This window comes from Somniosus microcephalus, unplaced genomic scaffold (genome assembly GCF_052327205.1).
Source record: "Somniosus microcephalus isolate GS21.2 unplaced genomic scaffold, FLI_Smic_1.0 scaffold177, whole genome shotgun sequence".
Taxonomy (NCBI): Eukaryota; Metazoa; Chordata; class Chondrichthyes; order Squaliformes; family Somniosidae; genus Somniosus; species Somniosus microcephalus.
Genome location: NW_028225364.1, coordinates 7,876 through 22,222, shown reverse-complemented (window position 1 = coordinate 22,222; position 14,347 = coordinate 7,876). Strand labels below are relative to the sequence as shown.

Here is a 14,347-nt window from a genome sequence, read left to right as displayed (position 1 = left end):
TCCACTCAGCAATACTGGCTGAAGAAGGTTGCAAAGGCCCTGGCTTGATGGTAACAGCATAATGAGGGATATGCTGTGCCATGAGTTTACAGGTTCAGGTGTAATACAATGCTGCTGCAGCTGATGGCCACGCGCCTCACCGAGCCCAGCTTGGAGCTGCTTGATCTTATCTGATTCTATCCCATTTAGCACGGGATTCCATCTCCACAAGGACCGTGCGCTGGTCACTGCTATCAGTGCTGTAATTGTCAGATGCATCTGCAACAGGTAGATGGTGAGGACGAGGTCAAGTAGTTTTTACTCTCGTTATTGTTCTCTCACCACCTGCCAAAAGCCCAGTCCGGCAGCTAATGTCCAAGGCTCCTCTATCACCATCCGTGGGTATGTGCTGTCCCACCAGCAGGGGAAACCTCCAAGATGTGCCAACAGTGTGGTATGCATTCGTGAAGTTGCGGCACTGGGAATACTCTATATTGACTGCGGCCCTCATGAAGTCTCATGCCATCAGGCCAAACATGGGCAAGCAAACCTCATGCTGATTAGCACATACCAGCCTCCATCAGTGACGAAGAAGTGCTCTTTCATGTTGAACACCATTGGAAGAAACATTAAGGGTAGCAAGGGCACAGAATGTTCTCTGAGAGGCGGACCTAAATGTCCAAAATCAAAACTGGCTCAGTAGCACCTCTACTGACCGAATTGGCCGACTCCAGAAGGAAATAGCTGCCAGACTCAGCTTGGGGCAGGTGGTGAGAAAAACAACACGAGGGAAAACTTAGTTGACCTCGTCCACAGCAATCTACTTGTCGCAGATGCATCTGTTTATGACAGTATACTTAGGAGAGACCACCGCACAGTTCTTGTCGAGACGAAGTGCCGTCTATTCACTGCGGAGAACCTCCAACGTGTTGTGTGGCACGACCACCTTGCTAAATGATTCAGAACAGAATTAGCAGCTCAAAACATAGCTTCTACTAGACGCCGTGCGCCATCAGCAGCCACAAAATTGGATAAGACCACAATCTGTAAAGCCATGGTGCAAGATTATCATGCATTAATTGGATTTTAGAATATTGATTTAATATCTTATAATAAATATCTATAATCATAGAAACACAGAATATTTACAGCATAGAAAGAGGCCATTCGGCCGCTCGAGCCCGTGCTGGCTCTGTGCAGGTGCACTTGAGCTAGTCCCACTTCCCCGCCCTTTCATCGTAGCCCTGCATTTTTTTCCTTCAGGTATTTATCCAATTCCCTTTTGAAAGCTCCGATGGAGTCTGCCACCACCAGCCTTTCAGGCAGTGCATTCCATGTCCTAACCACTCGCTGCATAAAAAAATATTTCTCATGTTGCTTTTGGTTCTTTTCCCAATCACCTTAAATCTGTGTCTTCTGGTTCATCGACCCTTTCGCCAATGGGAACAGTTTCTCTCTATCTACTCCGTCTAAACCCCTCATGATTTTGAATATATCTATGAAATCTACTTTCAACCTTCTCTGCTCTAAGGGGAATATCCCCAGTGTTTCTAGTCTATCCACGTAACTGAATTCCCTCGTCCCTGGAATCATTCTCGGAATTATTTTCTGCAATGTCTCTAAGGCCGTCACATTCTTGCTAAAGTGTGGCGCCCAGAATTGGACACAATACTCCAGTTCATGCTGAACCAGTGTTTTATATACTTTCATTATAACTTCTTTGCTTTTGTACTCTATGCCTCTATTTATGAAGCCCAGGATACCGAATGTTTCTTTAACCGCTTTCTCAAACTGCCCTGCCACCTTCAACTATTTGAGCACCAACACCTTCAGGTCTCGCTATTCATGCACCCAGTTTAGAATTGTACACTTTAGTTTATATTGCCTCTTCTCGTTCTTCCCACCAAAATGTAACACTTCACACTTTTCTGCGTTAAATTTAATCAGCCACGTGTCTGCCCATTTCACCAACCTGCCTATGTCTTCTTCAAGTCTACCACTATCCTCCCCACTGTTCACTATACTTGCAAGTTTTCTGTCATCTGCAAATTTTGAATTGTTCCCTGTAAACCCAAGCTCAAGTCATTAATATATATCAAGATAAGCAATGGTCCTTGTACAGACCTCTGGGGAACACCACTCTATAACTGCCTCCAATCCAATCATCTGTAATGAGGTTATAATCATGTATATGAATTAAATGTAGAAATCTGTTATCATCATTTTTATGTAATGGTAACCTGAATTATATTTTTGTAATCATTGCGCTTATAATTAAAATGATGTACTTATGCTGTAAGCTTATGGGTGAGAAAGAGAATTGCTATAGCCGAATAGGGAGGTTGTGGGTGAAAGGTGGATATTAGCCACAGTAAGGATGATACATAGAGTGCAACTAGCCTGAGAGGCAAGGTCAGGTGTAGCTGCCACTGTAATGGAATGTTACGACTTCTCCAACGAAACGAAAACCTAAGCCTTTCACAGAAACAGCTAGGACGCTATATCTCTGCAAACTGGAGACATGTGCCGTTGTATTGCCATAATTAACCCAAATATGTGTCTTGTTGGTCAAAAACAGTTGATGTATTATTATCTTATGTCTAGAACATGCGTAAGCCAAGTAGGAGCGGACGTGGCATCTCTGTGATTTGATTTGAGGGCTTTTGGATGGCAGCCAGCAATTGCACAGTAAGAGTCCAAAAGGTTTTGAATGCGAGTAAGTGTATAACAGGGGGATCTTAACAGACACAAATGCCCAGAAATTCGTGTCAGAGGCTTCCCGAGGGCACAAGCCTCTAACCTGCACTTACCTTGCGCGCTGGACGTTGTGCTGTGGGCCCCCGTGGTATTCCAATCCTGGGCCACCTGCAACTGCCGGCGCATAGTGCTTGCGTATACCAGGGGCGTAGTTAGTGCAAAGCATCCCCTGGGATCATGTGGGCCATGGAGAACCAATGGTAGCAGGGAATGCTTCATTCATAAATTTGACAGGAAGAGCTGTCAAACCTATAAATACTATAAGCCCCAAAACATCACTAAAACTTCAATTAATTTTACAAAATCACATTTTTATAACAACTATGAATTATATGAAATAACTATTTTAAACAATAATTTACACTTTTGAAAAGATTAATTACATGTTCTAACTGGGTTAAAAATAAACTTACCTTTCTTTAAAGCATTTAAAAATAATAAACCTGTGGAAAAATGTTTTAATTGTAATTAATTCACCACTTACCTTGTCAAAAGCAGGCCTTGCGCCTGCTTTTTAAAAGTGTAACTTTTGAAGACTTACACTCCCGGAGAACCCTGCAAAAAAAACATAAATTCGATGCGCACGCGCTGCCTCTCTGACGCAAGCGTTCCATCTGTCAACCCCTTCTTTCAAGGCAATGGAACTTCCGATTTCCCACGCATGTGCAGTGCATGCACAAAACCGGCACTTTGGTTGGGCCTACACGCGAGTATCCAGAGCGTACTCACGAGTGGGGACCCGAATTTCTGGGACAATATTTTTTAAATATCTATAAATAACAAGAAACAACTATTTTAAACAATAATTTAAAACTTTGAAAAAATTAATTACATAATCTAATGGGGCTAAAAATAACATTATCTTTCGCTAAAGTATTTAAGAATAATAAACCTGTGGAAAAATGTTTTAACTTTAATTAATTCACCACTTACCTTGTTAGAAGCAGGCCTTGCGTCTGCTTTGTAAAAGTGTAACTGCTGGAGACTTACCCTCCCGGAGAAACCTGCAAAAAAAACGTAAGTTTGATGCGCACGCACTGCCTCTCTGGTGCACGCGTTCCACCTGTCAACCCCTTCTTTGAAGGGAATGGAAGTTCCGGTTTCCCACGCATGTGCAGTGCATGCACAAAACCGGCACTTTCGTTGGGCCGATGCATGAGTACCCAGCGTGTACTCTTGCGTGGGGACCCGAATTTCTGGGTCATTGTGTAGAAGATTTCAGGAAGATTCAAGGAGACACTCGGGAGAAAAAGGAAGAGGAGTGACCAGAGACATAGGGTGCAACTTTTTCACGGTTGCGCTTCTACCCGGAGATTAACAGATTAATGTAAGTCTCAAGTGTCCTCTCCAAACGACTGCTCAAACACTGTAATGTATTAAGCCTTGCTTGTGCTGCATAAGGAGAAATTATTGTCCCCAGTACGGTTCAACCTCGAATCAATTGGATCCAGGTTCCCTCTGCGATCTTATAATGGCCTGGCATATCCATCATTCTGCCATTACCATCAAGCCAGGGGAACATCCCTGGTTCAATGAAGCATATAGAAGAGCATGCCAGGAGCAGCAACCGACGTACCTGAAAATGTGGTGCCAATGTGGTGAAGCTAAAACACAGGAGTGCATGCATGCTAAATAGCAGTGCAACATGCTAATGACTGAGCTAAGTCACCCAACAACCAATGGATCAGATCAAAGCTCTGCAGTCCTGCCACATCCAGTCATAAATGGTTGTGGACAATTAAACAACTAACCGGAGGGAGAAAGATCAATGAACATCCCCATCCTCAACATCCCTAGCAAGGACGTATAAAATTGCAGAGTGACTGATTTAATATTATACTTCAATCGGTTTGTAATAGAAACATAGAAACAGAAAAGATAAGAGCAGGAGTAGGCCATTCGGCCCCTCGAGCCTGTTCTGCCATTTAATGAGATCATGGATGATCATCCAAATTCAGTACCATGTCCCTGTTTTCTCCCCTTATCTCTCGATGCCCTTAGCCTAAAGAAATATATCTAACTCGTTCTTGAATATATTTAATGAATTGGCATCAACTGCCTTGTGTGGTAAAGAATTCCATACGTTCACCACTCTCTGGGTGAAGAAATTCTTACTCATCTCAGTCCCAAATGGCTTACCCCTTATCATTAGACTATGACACCTGGTTCTGGACTCCCCCGCCATCGGGAACAACCTTCCTGCATCTAGTGTGTCCAGTACTGTTAGAATTTTATAAGTTTCAATGAGCTCCCCTCTCATTCTTCTAAATTCTAGCGAATACAGGCCTAATCGACCCAATCTCTCCTCATACGTCATTCCTGCCATCCCATGTATCAGTCTGGTGAATCTTCGCTGCACTCCCTCCATTGCAAGAACATCCTTCCTCAGATAAGGCGACCAAAACTGCACACAATACTCAAGGTGTGGTCTCATCAAGGCCCTGTAAAATTGCAACAATACATCCTTGCTCTTGTACATGAATCCTCTCACTATGAAGGCCAACATACCATATGCCTCCTTAACCACCAGCTGCACCTTCATGCTTACCTTCAGCGACTGGTGCACAAGGACACTCAGGCATCGTTGCACTTCCACTTTTCCCAATCAATTGCTGTTCAGATAATAAGCTGTCTTCCTGTATTGCAACCGAAGTGGAAAACCACGCATTTATCCACATTATACTGCATTTGCCATGCATCTGCCCAATCACCCAACCTGTCAATATAATACGGGAGATTCTCAGCACCCTCCTCACAGCACACACGCCCACCCACCTATTTGTCATCTGCAAACTTGGAGATATTACATCTAGTTCCCTCGGCTAGATCATTTATATATATTTTGAATAGCTGGGGTCCTAGCACTGATCCCTGCGGTACACCACAAGTCACTGCCTGCCACTCGGAAAAAGACACTTTTATTCCAACTCTTTGCTTCCTGTCTGCCAACCAGTTCTCTATCAAAGACAGTACCTTACCCCCAATCCCATGTGCTTTAACTTTGCACGCTAATCTCTTATGCGGGACCTTATCGAAAGCCTTCTGAAAGTTAAATACACCACATCTACTCGTTCTCCCTTATATGTTCTACCAGTTACATCATCAATAATTTCCAGTAGATCAGTCAAGCATGATTTTCCTTTTGTAAAACCATGTTGACTTTGTCCGATCCTGTCACTGTTTTCCAAGTGCTCTGCTTTTACATCTTTTATAATGGACTCTAGCTTTTTCCCCACTACCGATGTCAGACTTACCAGTCCATAATTCCCCGTTTTCTCTCTGCCAACTTTTTTAAATAGTGGGGTTACATTAGCTCTCCTCCAATCCATGGGAACTGTTACAGAGTCTATAGATCTTTGTAAGATGAGCAGCAATGCATCTACTATTTCTAGGGCATTCTTAAGTATCCTAGGGTGCAGATTATCAGACCCTGGGGATTTATCGGCCTTCAATCCCGTCAATTTCCCTAACACCACTTACCTTCATATACTGATGTCATTCAATTCCTCCCTCTGATTAGATCCTATGTTCCCCGAGATCACTGGGAGGTTATTTGTGTCCTCCTTTGTGAAGACAGTACGAAAGTATGTATTTAATTGGCCTGCCTTTTCTTTGTTCCCCTTTATAAATTCCTCTGATTCTGACTGCAAGGGACCTACGCTTGACTTCACCCATCTTTTTCTCATCACATATCTATAGAACCTTTTACAGTCAGTTTTTATGTTTCCAGCTAGCTTGCTCTCATAATCTATTTTACCCCTCTTAATTAATCCCTTTGTCCTCCTTTGCTGAATCCTAAACTGCTCCCAACCCTCAGGTTTGCTGCTTTTTCTGGCCAAATTACACGTCCTCTCCTTGGTTCTTATGCTATCCATAATGTATCTTGTCACCACGGTTGAGTCACCTTTTTTGTTTTATTTTTATGACAAACAGGGATGACCAAATTTGGGAGTTCATCCATGCGATCTTTAAATGTTTGCCATTGCCTGTACACCGTCAGCCCTTTAAGTAACGTTCACCAATCAATCCTAGCCAACTCGTGCCTCATATCCTCCTAGTTTCTTTTAGTTAAATTCAGGAGCCTAGTCTCTGAGTCAACTGCCTCACTCTCCATTTTAATGATGGTGTGGAGATGCCGGAGTTAAACTGGGGTGGACAAATGTAAGAAGTCACACAACTCCAGGTTATAGTTCAACAGCTTTATTTGAAGTCACAAGTTTTCGGAGCGCTGCTCCTTCATTAGGTGAAGAGGAGAGATGCACAAAGACACAGCTTATATAGTCAGAGAATAATGTCAGATGTTTAAAGGTAATCTTTCTAACTGCCATTTATCACAACTCGGCAGAGAGATAATCACAGCAATCAAAAGTGTGAATGGTGTCCAAACAGGTCAGTCAGGAAAACATTACATCAAAGAACAATGAGGTGGGGTCACAAGGGGTCAAATGTTGCAGATGCTGGGGTCTGTGTGAAAAACAGAAAAACAGACAAAAAAATTTTTTTTTGCTGGAAATCACAGCAGGTCCGGCCGCATCTGTGTAGAGAGAATAAGCCAATGATGACTCGAGTCTGGATGACCCTACGTCAGGTGGGGTTACATGTAGCGTGACTTGAACCCAAGATCCCGGTTCAGACCGTCCTCGTGGGTGCGGAACTTGGCTATCAGTTTCTGCTTGACGATTTTGCATTGTCGTGTGTCTCAAAGGCCACCTTGGAGAATGCTTACCCGCAGATCAGAGGCTGAATGTCCTTGACCCCTTGTGACCCCACCTCATTGTTCTTTGATGTAATGTTTTCCTGAGTGACTTGTTTGGACACCATTCACACCTTTGATTGCTGTGATTATCTCTCTGCCGAGGTGTGATAAATGGCAGTTAGAAAGATTACCTATAAACATCTAACATTATTCTCTGACTATATAAGCTGTGTCTTTATGCATCTCTCCACTTCACCTGATGAAGGAGCAGCGCTCCGAAAGCTTGTGACTTCAAATAAAGCTGTTGGACTATAACCTGGTGTTGTGTGACTTCTTACATTTTAAAGATGATTTCCATCATATTTTGATCGCTCCTCCCCAAGGGGCCTCGGAGAACAAGATTGTTAATTAATCCTTTCTCATTGCATAATACCCAGTCTAAGATGGCCTGATCTCTAGTCGGTTCCACAACATATTGGTCCAGGAAACCATCCCGTATGCACTCTACGAATTCCTCCTCCACAGTATTTTTATTAATTTGGTTAGCTCGATCTATATGTAGATTAGAGTCAACCATGATACCTGCACTGCGCTTATTGCAGGCTTCTCTAATTTGCCGTTAAATGCCATCCCCAAACTCAGCATTACTGTTTGGGGGTCTGTATACAACTCCCACTAACGGTTTCTTCCCCTTGGTATTGCTCAGCTATTACCATACAATTTCCACAACATCAGAGCTAATATTCTCCCTTACTATTGCTGATCTCCTTTTTAACCAGCAATACTACTCCACCTCTTTTTCCTTTTTTCCTTTCCTTCCTGAATATTGAATACCCCTGGATGTTCAATTCCCAGTCTTGGTCCCCCTGGAGCCAAGTCTCCATAATCCTAATGATCTCATTCCCGTTTACATCTATATACGCAGCTAATTCATCCACCTTATTATGAATGCTCCTCACATTAAACTCAAAGATCTCAGGCTTGATTTTTTAACACTCTTAGTCCTGTTTAGAATTATTCTCCAATGTGGCCCTGTTTGATTTCCACACTTGATTTCTCTGCCTTCCAATTTTGCTTTTCTCCTTCCTGCCTTTTGTTTCTATCCATTGCTTACCTTTCCTCTGTCGCCTTGCACAGGTTTCCAGCCCCCTGCCATTTTAGTTTAAACCCTCCCCAACAGCATTAGCAAACATTGCCCCTAGGACATCGGTTCCGGTCCTGCCCAGGTGCAAACCGTCCACTTTTTACTTGTCCCACCACCCCCAGAACTGGTTCCATTGTCCCATGAATTTGTATCCCTCCCCCTTGCACCAATCCTCTAGCCAAGTATTCAGCTGAAATATCCTTCTATTTCTACACTAACCAGACACGTGGCACTGGTAGCAATCCTGAGATTACTACCTTTGAGGGCTTATTTATTAATGTACCTCCTAACTCCCTATATTCAGCTTTTAGGACCTCATGCAGTTTTTTACCTATATTGTTGGTACATATCTGCACTACGGCAACTGGCTGTTCACCCTCCACCTCCAGAATGCCCCGCAGCTGCTCCGAGACATCCTTGACCCTTGCACCAGGGAGGCAACATCCCATTCTGGAGTCTCATTTGTGGCCACAGAAACGCCTTTCTATTCCTCTTTCAACAGCATACCCTATCACTATAGCTCTCCCGCACATTTTCCTCCCATCCTGTGCAGCATGACTACCCATGCTGCCAGAAAGTTGGCTGCTGCTGCCTTCTCCCGAGAACCCAACCCCCTCAACAATATCCAAAGTGGTATATCTCTTTGAAAGTGGGATGGCCACAGGTGACCACTGCACTATCTGCCTGCGCTTACTAGTCTGCCTGGTTGTAACCCAATCCCTTCCTACCTGTGCAGACTTTACCTGCGGTGTGACCAACTCCCTATACATGCTATCCACAATGTGCTCAGCATCGCAAATGCTTCAGTATATATTCATTCGCAGCTCCAGCGCCACAATGTGGTCTGATTGTAGCTGCAGCTGGATACACTTCCCGCACATTTGATCATCAGGGACACACCAAGTGTCCCTGATTTCCCACATAGAGCAGGAGGAGCATGCCACAGAGCCGAGCAGTTCTGCCATTAATTACCCTTTAATTAATTCAAATTAAATTAAATCAAATCAATACCGCTAATTACACTACAATTAAATTATATACTCAGTGCCCTTCTTTACCAGCACTCACCGCTATGCAACAGGAACCCTAGAAACTATAAAACACGGAAATTAAATTTGGAAAAAAAGCGAGAAAGAGAGCAATATTCACCAACCAATCACTTACCTGCTTTCTGGTGACGTCACACTTCAATTATTTTTACTTCTCTCTCTCCTCTCGCTGACTCTGTGCCTCTCGCAAGTCCGCCGCTCAGCTCCGGTCCCAGGCCTCCTCTCCATGCTCTTTATATCCTCCTCTCGCTGACACTGTGCCTCTCGCAATTCTGCCGCTCAGCTCCAGTCCCAGGCCTCCTCTCAGCACTCTTTTTATCCTCCTCTCGCTGACTCTGTGCTTCTCGCAGGTCCGCCGCTCAGCTCCGGTACCAGTCCTCCTCTCCGTGCTCTTTTATTCTTCCTCTCGCTGACTCTGTGCCTCTCACAGGTCCACCACACAGCTCCGGTCCCAGTCCTCCTCTCCGTGCTCTTTTATTCTTCCTCTCGCTGACTCTGTGCCTCTCACAGATCCACCGCTCAGCTCCGGTCCCAGTCCTCCTCTCCATGCTCTTTATATCCTCCTCTCGCTGACACTGTGCCTCTCACAGGTCCGCCGCTCAGCTCCAGTCCCAGGCCTCCTCTCAGCACTCTTTTTATCCTCTTCTCGCTGACTCTGTGCCTCTCGCAGGTCCGCCGCTCAGCTCCGGTCCCAGTCCTCCTCTCCGTGCTCTTTTATTCTTCCTCTCGCTGGCTCTGTGCCTCTCACAGGTCCACCGCTCAGCTCCGGTCCCAGTCCTCCTCTCCGTGCTCTTTTATTCTTCCTCTCACTGGCTCTGTGCCTCTCACAGGTCCACCGCTCAGCTCCGGTCCCAGGCCTCCTCTCCACGCTCTTTTTATCCTCCTCTCGCTGACTCTATGCCTCTCGCAGGTCCACCACACAGCTAATATGTCATTTGCTTTCCTAACTGCACCTGCAGGCTAACTTGCAGTGTAGAATGACACATAGTTTCAATTGAAGTCCAAAATGACCCAATCTTCCACCATTTAAAAATATTCTGTTTTCCTCTTTTTCTTACCAAAGTGGATAAGGTCACACATCTCCATCTTATATTCCATCATCCATGTTCTTTCCCACTCACGTAACCTGTCTATATTGCTTTGCATCATCTTTGCATTTGCCTCACACCTTACTTTCACACCCAACTTTGTATCATCTGCAAACTCGGATTCATTTGACACATTGCAGCCTCCAATTCATTCAATGTATTGCTTATACCCCATATATTAGTATGTAGCACACGTATTTGACCTGATGCGGTCTTTCTTACACCGTTCAACTTAACACCTTTCTTATTTGTCTCGCCTGCTGTAACTGCTTTAATTATTTTAGTACTACCTTCACTGGAGTATCACGTCATGACCTGCAATCTGCTCTTATCCTTTTTATCGTTCAATTATAATTTTTACTGTTGTTTATGACTGAATCCTCCCCCCACCCCATTTTTGAGAATAATGTGTTTTTGCCTCGCTATTTATACGTTCCACTAGGACCTTGGTTCTGTCTTAGTTCAGGTACAACATGTTCCAACGGTATGGCTATCTCTTTGCCCTGTACTTTGCCCCATGAAATGGATCCCCTCCCTCATACACCACTCATCCAGCCATGTGTTCACTTTTCTGGTCTGCTTGTCTCTGTAACAATTAGAACGTGGCCCGGGTAATAATGCTGAGATTAGCACCCTTGAAGACCTGGTTGATAATTTAGCTCCTCACTCCACATAATCCCTCAGCTAGAACGCCGCCCTTTTTGCCCTTTGTCACTTGTCCCGACATGAACCATGACAAATCTCCAAATACATTTGCCGCATCAAGTAACCCTTTATCGTCCCATCATCTTATGGTTAAACGGGGACAATTAACCCGGGAACATCAGTTAATCTTCCAGCTGTGTGTGAGGCCCCGCTCGGGGAGAGAACTTCTGTTATCTCTGCCAAAAATTTCGCGCAAGTTACATCTGAATTCGTTGTGGATCCAGTTTAATGGGGAAATAAAGTGAGAGACTGCCCCCTCCTATAAATTAGGAGTACAGGGACATTTAAACTTGTAACGGGACAGAATAAACTCTCATTGTTTCATAACATGCCGTGAGACGGATTTTACAGCAACGGTTATTGCCGTTTCCAATTCCATTTTGCAATTTACTATTGATTCTGTCCCCACCACCCTTTCAGGTGTTGCATTCCCGATAACAACGACTCGCTGTACAAAAATAATATTTCTTCATGACGTCACTGGCTTTCCTGTCAATTACCTTGAAATTCGCAACTTGTTTTGGAACAGGGGCGGTCAATGTGGAGCTATTTGCTCGTGTGGAGGGTAAATAAAGTAATTGACTGAATGGGCGGAATGGATAGTTTCCGTTTTGTAAGAGCGACGTTTTTTTTGTACATTGAGGTTTCACGGTTTAGCATTAGTTTTAGGGCCCTGGGAAAATGATTGGGGATCTCAGGGTGTCAGAGCACTGACTCCAGACTTGGGGTCAGTGAGCACTGGGAATGTGGCCTAAAAGTTTGTGAACACAGAGAACGGCACTGTTGTTAGGTAGTTGGGGGAAATATGAAATGTGGCTTTCTGGGATTCAGAAATTCGAACATCTTAGAATGTACATGTGACTTTGAAAGATTTATTTAACAATTCAAAGGTTAAAAATCTTCATGTAAACCCAAGTTTCTGAGATATGCTGAGGCTTTGAAGGTAAATCTTCATGGAAGGCCCTGAAATAAATATTTAAAACAATGCAATCATTAGATTGAATGATGCTGATGCGAAAATGATGTTTTTGTTTTTATTTAGATACTTATTTTGAAGATTAGACATTTCAGTTACTGAAAAAAATGACAGATATTATTTTCAACCATCTCTTTGATTAAATTTATTGATTGATCAAGAAACTTGTTTCTGTGCCGGCTCTGTGAAAGAGCCTCTATTTAGTCCCACTCCTCTGATCCTTCCCCATAGCCCAGCATGATTTCCCCTTGAAGAATTTATCCAATTAATTTGAAAGTTACTATTGAAACTGCTTCCACAACCATTTTAAAGCACTGCATTCCAGATCATAAGAAGTTGCTGCGAGACAAAAAATAATCTCATCTTCTCTCTGGTTCAATGGCTAACTCCCTTAAAAATGAACATCTTTACATATCTTGAATTTATATTATTATTTGTGGTCATAAATCGAGGTAAATGGCAATTTGGGAAGCGGAGATGTGGATTTGGCTTCTCTCTGATACAGGCGGAGGAAGTGGGAGATGTCAAACTGAGGCTCGGCAGCACCACAACTGGAAGGAGCATTTAATTACAGCATGGAAGTCGATACTGGAGCTAACCTTCCTAAAAGTGAACAGAATGTAGTGAATCAAAGGAGATCTACAAATTCCAATAAAGGGTAGAGAACCGTAACACCTTGTCGAATCTCCGAGAAACACCTTAGTGCACTTGACACAGCTTATTTTGGAGGGGCAGTGAGTATTCTGCCTGCACCCCTGCGGCCGCAGTGATGGGTTCAGACAGCATGCAGTGATGCCTCTCAATAAATGGACTGGAGCAAGTGGCATTTGGAGGGGCAAAGGACAAGTTGGCCCCCTTAACGTATCTCCAGGGCAGTCCTCAGTTTCTGCATCTGCCAGTGTCTTCTAGTAGATCAGCAGTTGGAGGGTTTCACCCTAAGAGAGGCCATGAATTTACAAAAGTCACAAACAGAAAATGGGACCTTTGAAATGTGGAACGTTTGCCATGAGTGGAGTTCCACCGGCGCTATCTTCAACTTAGCCAGAGAGAGACCGACAAAAACGTCCTCGAGTTTCAATTTCGGGACGGTATTCACAACGTTCCAAACTCGGCAGGCGCCATCAGTTGAGAGCACGTACCCAGTGCCGGAGCAGTATGGCAGATACATTTCCAGAGAGTATTCCTGTTCACTCACGTACCATTTGCTGGATTTGTCCCTGACAGGTCTTGCATATCTCTGTATGTGGCCGGTGTAGATGTTCCTGCGACTGGTTCACGACAAGAGATCTCTTAAATAATCAACATTGACAAACATGTCTGAATCGGTGTTCATCACAAAGGAGGCAGACGGACAAAATTGGCTCACCCATTCCAGTCCCATCAGCACCTTGGTGTTCAGGTAGTAATAAGTGTCGCTGAACTCTTTCTGTATGATGTCTTTGTGCAGCAAACCTTCCTCCAGCAGATGCTCTTGATGCTCCTGGCTGTACCCGAGCAGGATATAGGTCATGACCCTCTTGCCCTGTGTTGTCGGCTCTCTCCCCCAGGTCTGGCAAATGACCGAGCGAGCTTCGAACTAGTCCTGGGCACTGGTGATGAGAAGGACCAGAAATGTGGGACTGATATCACATCTCCTATCAGGTCACATTAAATAGGAAGTGTCATTTAATTCTGTGTAAAGACAAGGGTCAGGAATGTTGCAGAGTAAATATCCAAATATACCAAGTGTCACCAAAAGGATCACAAAAAAAGTAAACATTTTTTTGGACGAAATTTGAAACCACATATTGCACCAGGAAAGATCTTCATGTTTTGAATCAACTGTAAAACAAAATAAACACATTGATTTTGGTGGTATCCGGGCAATGCAAGGGGAAACACTTAGCAATTTAAGATTATTTGGCTTGATTAGTAACATAGGAATAGTAGAAGGCCATTCACCCCATCGAACAT

General features: G+C 43.9%; 1 pseudogene; it reads right to left on the bottom strand.

The window, feature by feature from the left end:
* Positions 1 to 880: 880 nt before the first annotated feature.
* LOC147082091 (beta-1,3-galactosyltransferase 5-like) lies at positions 881 to 14,042 on the bottom strand (annotated as a pseudogene).
* Between the last annotated feature and the right edge of the window lie 305 nt (positions 14,043 to 14,347).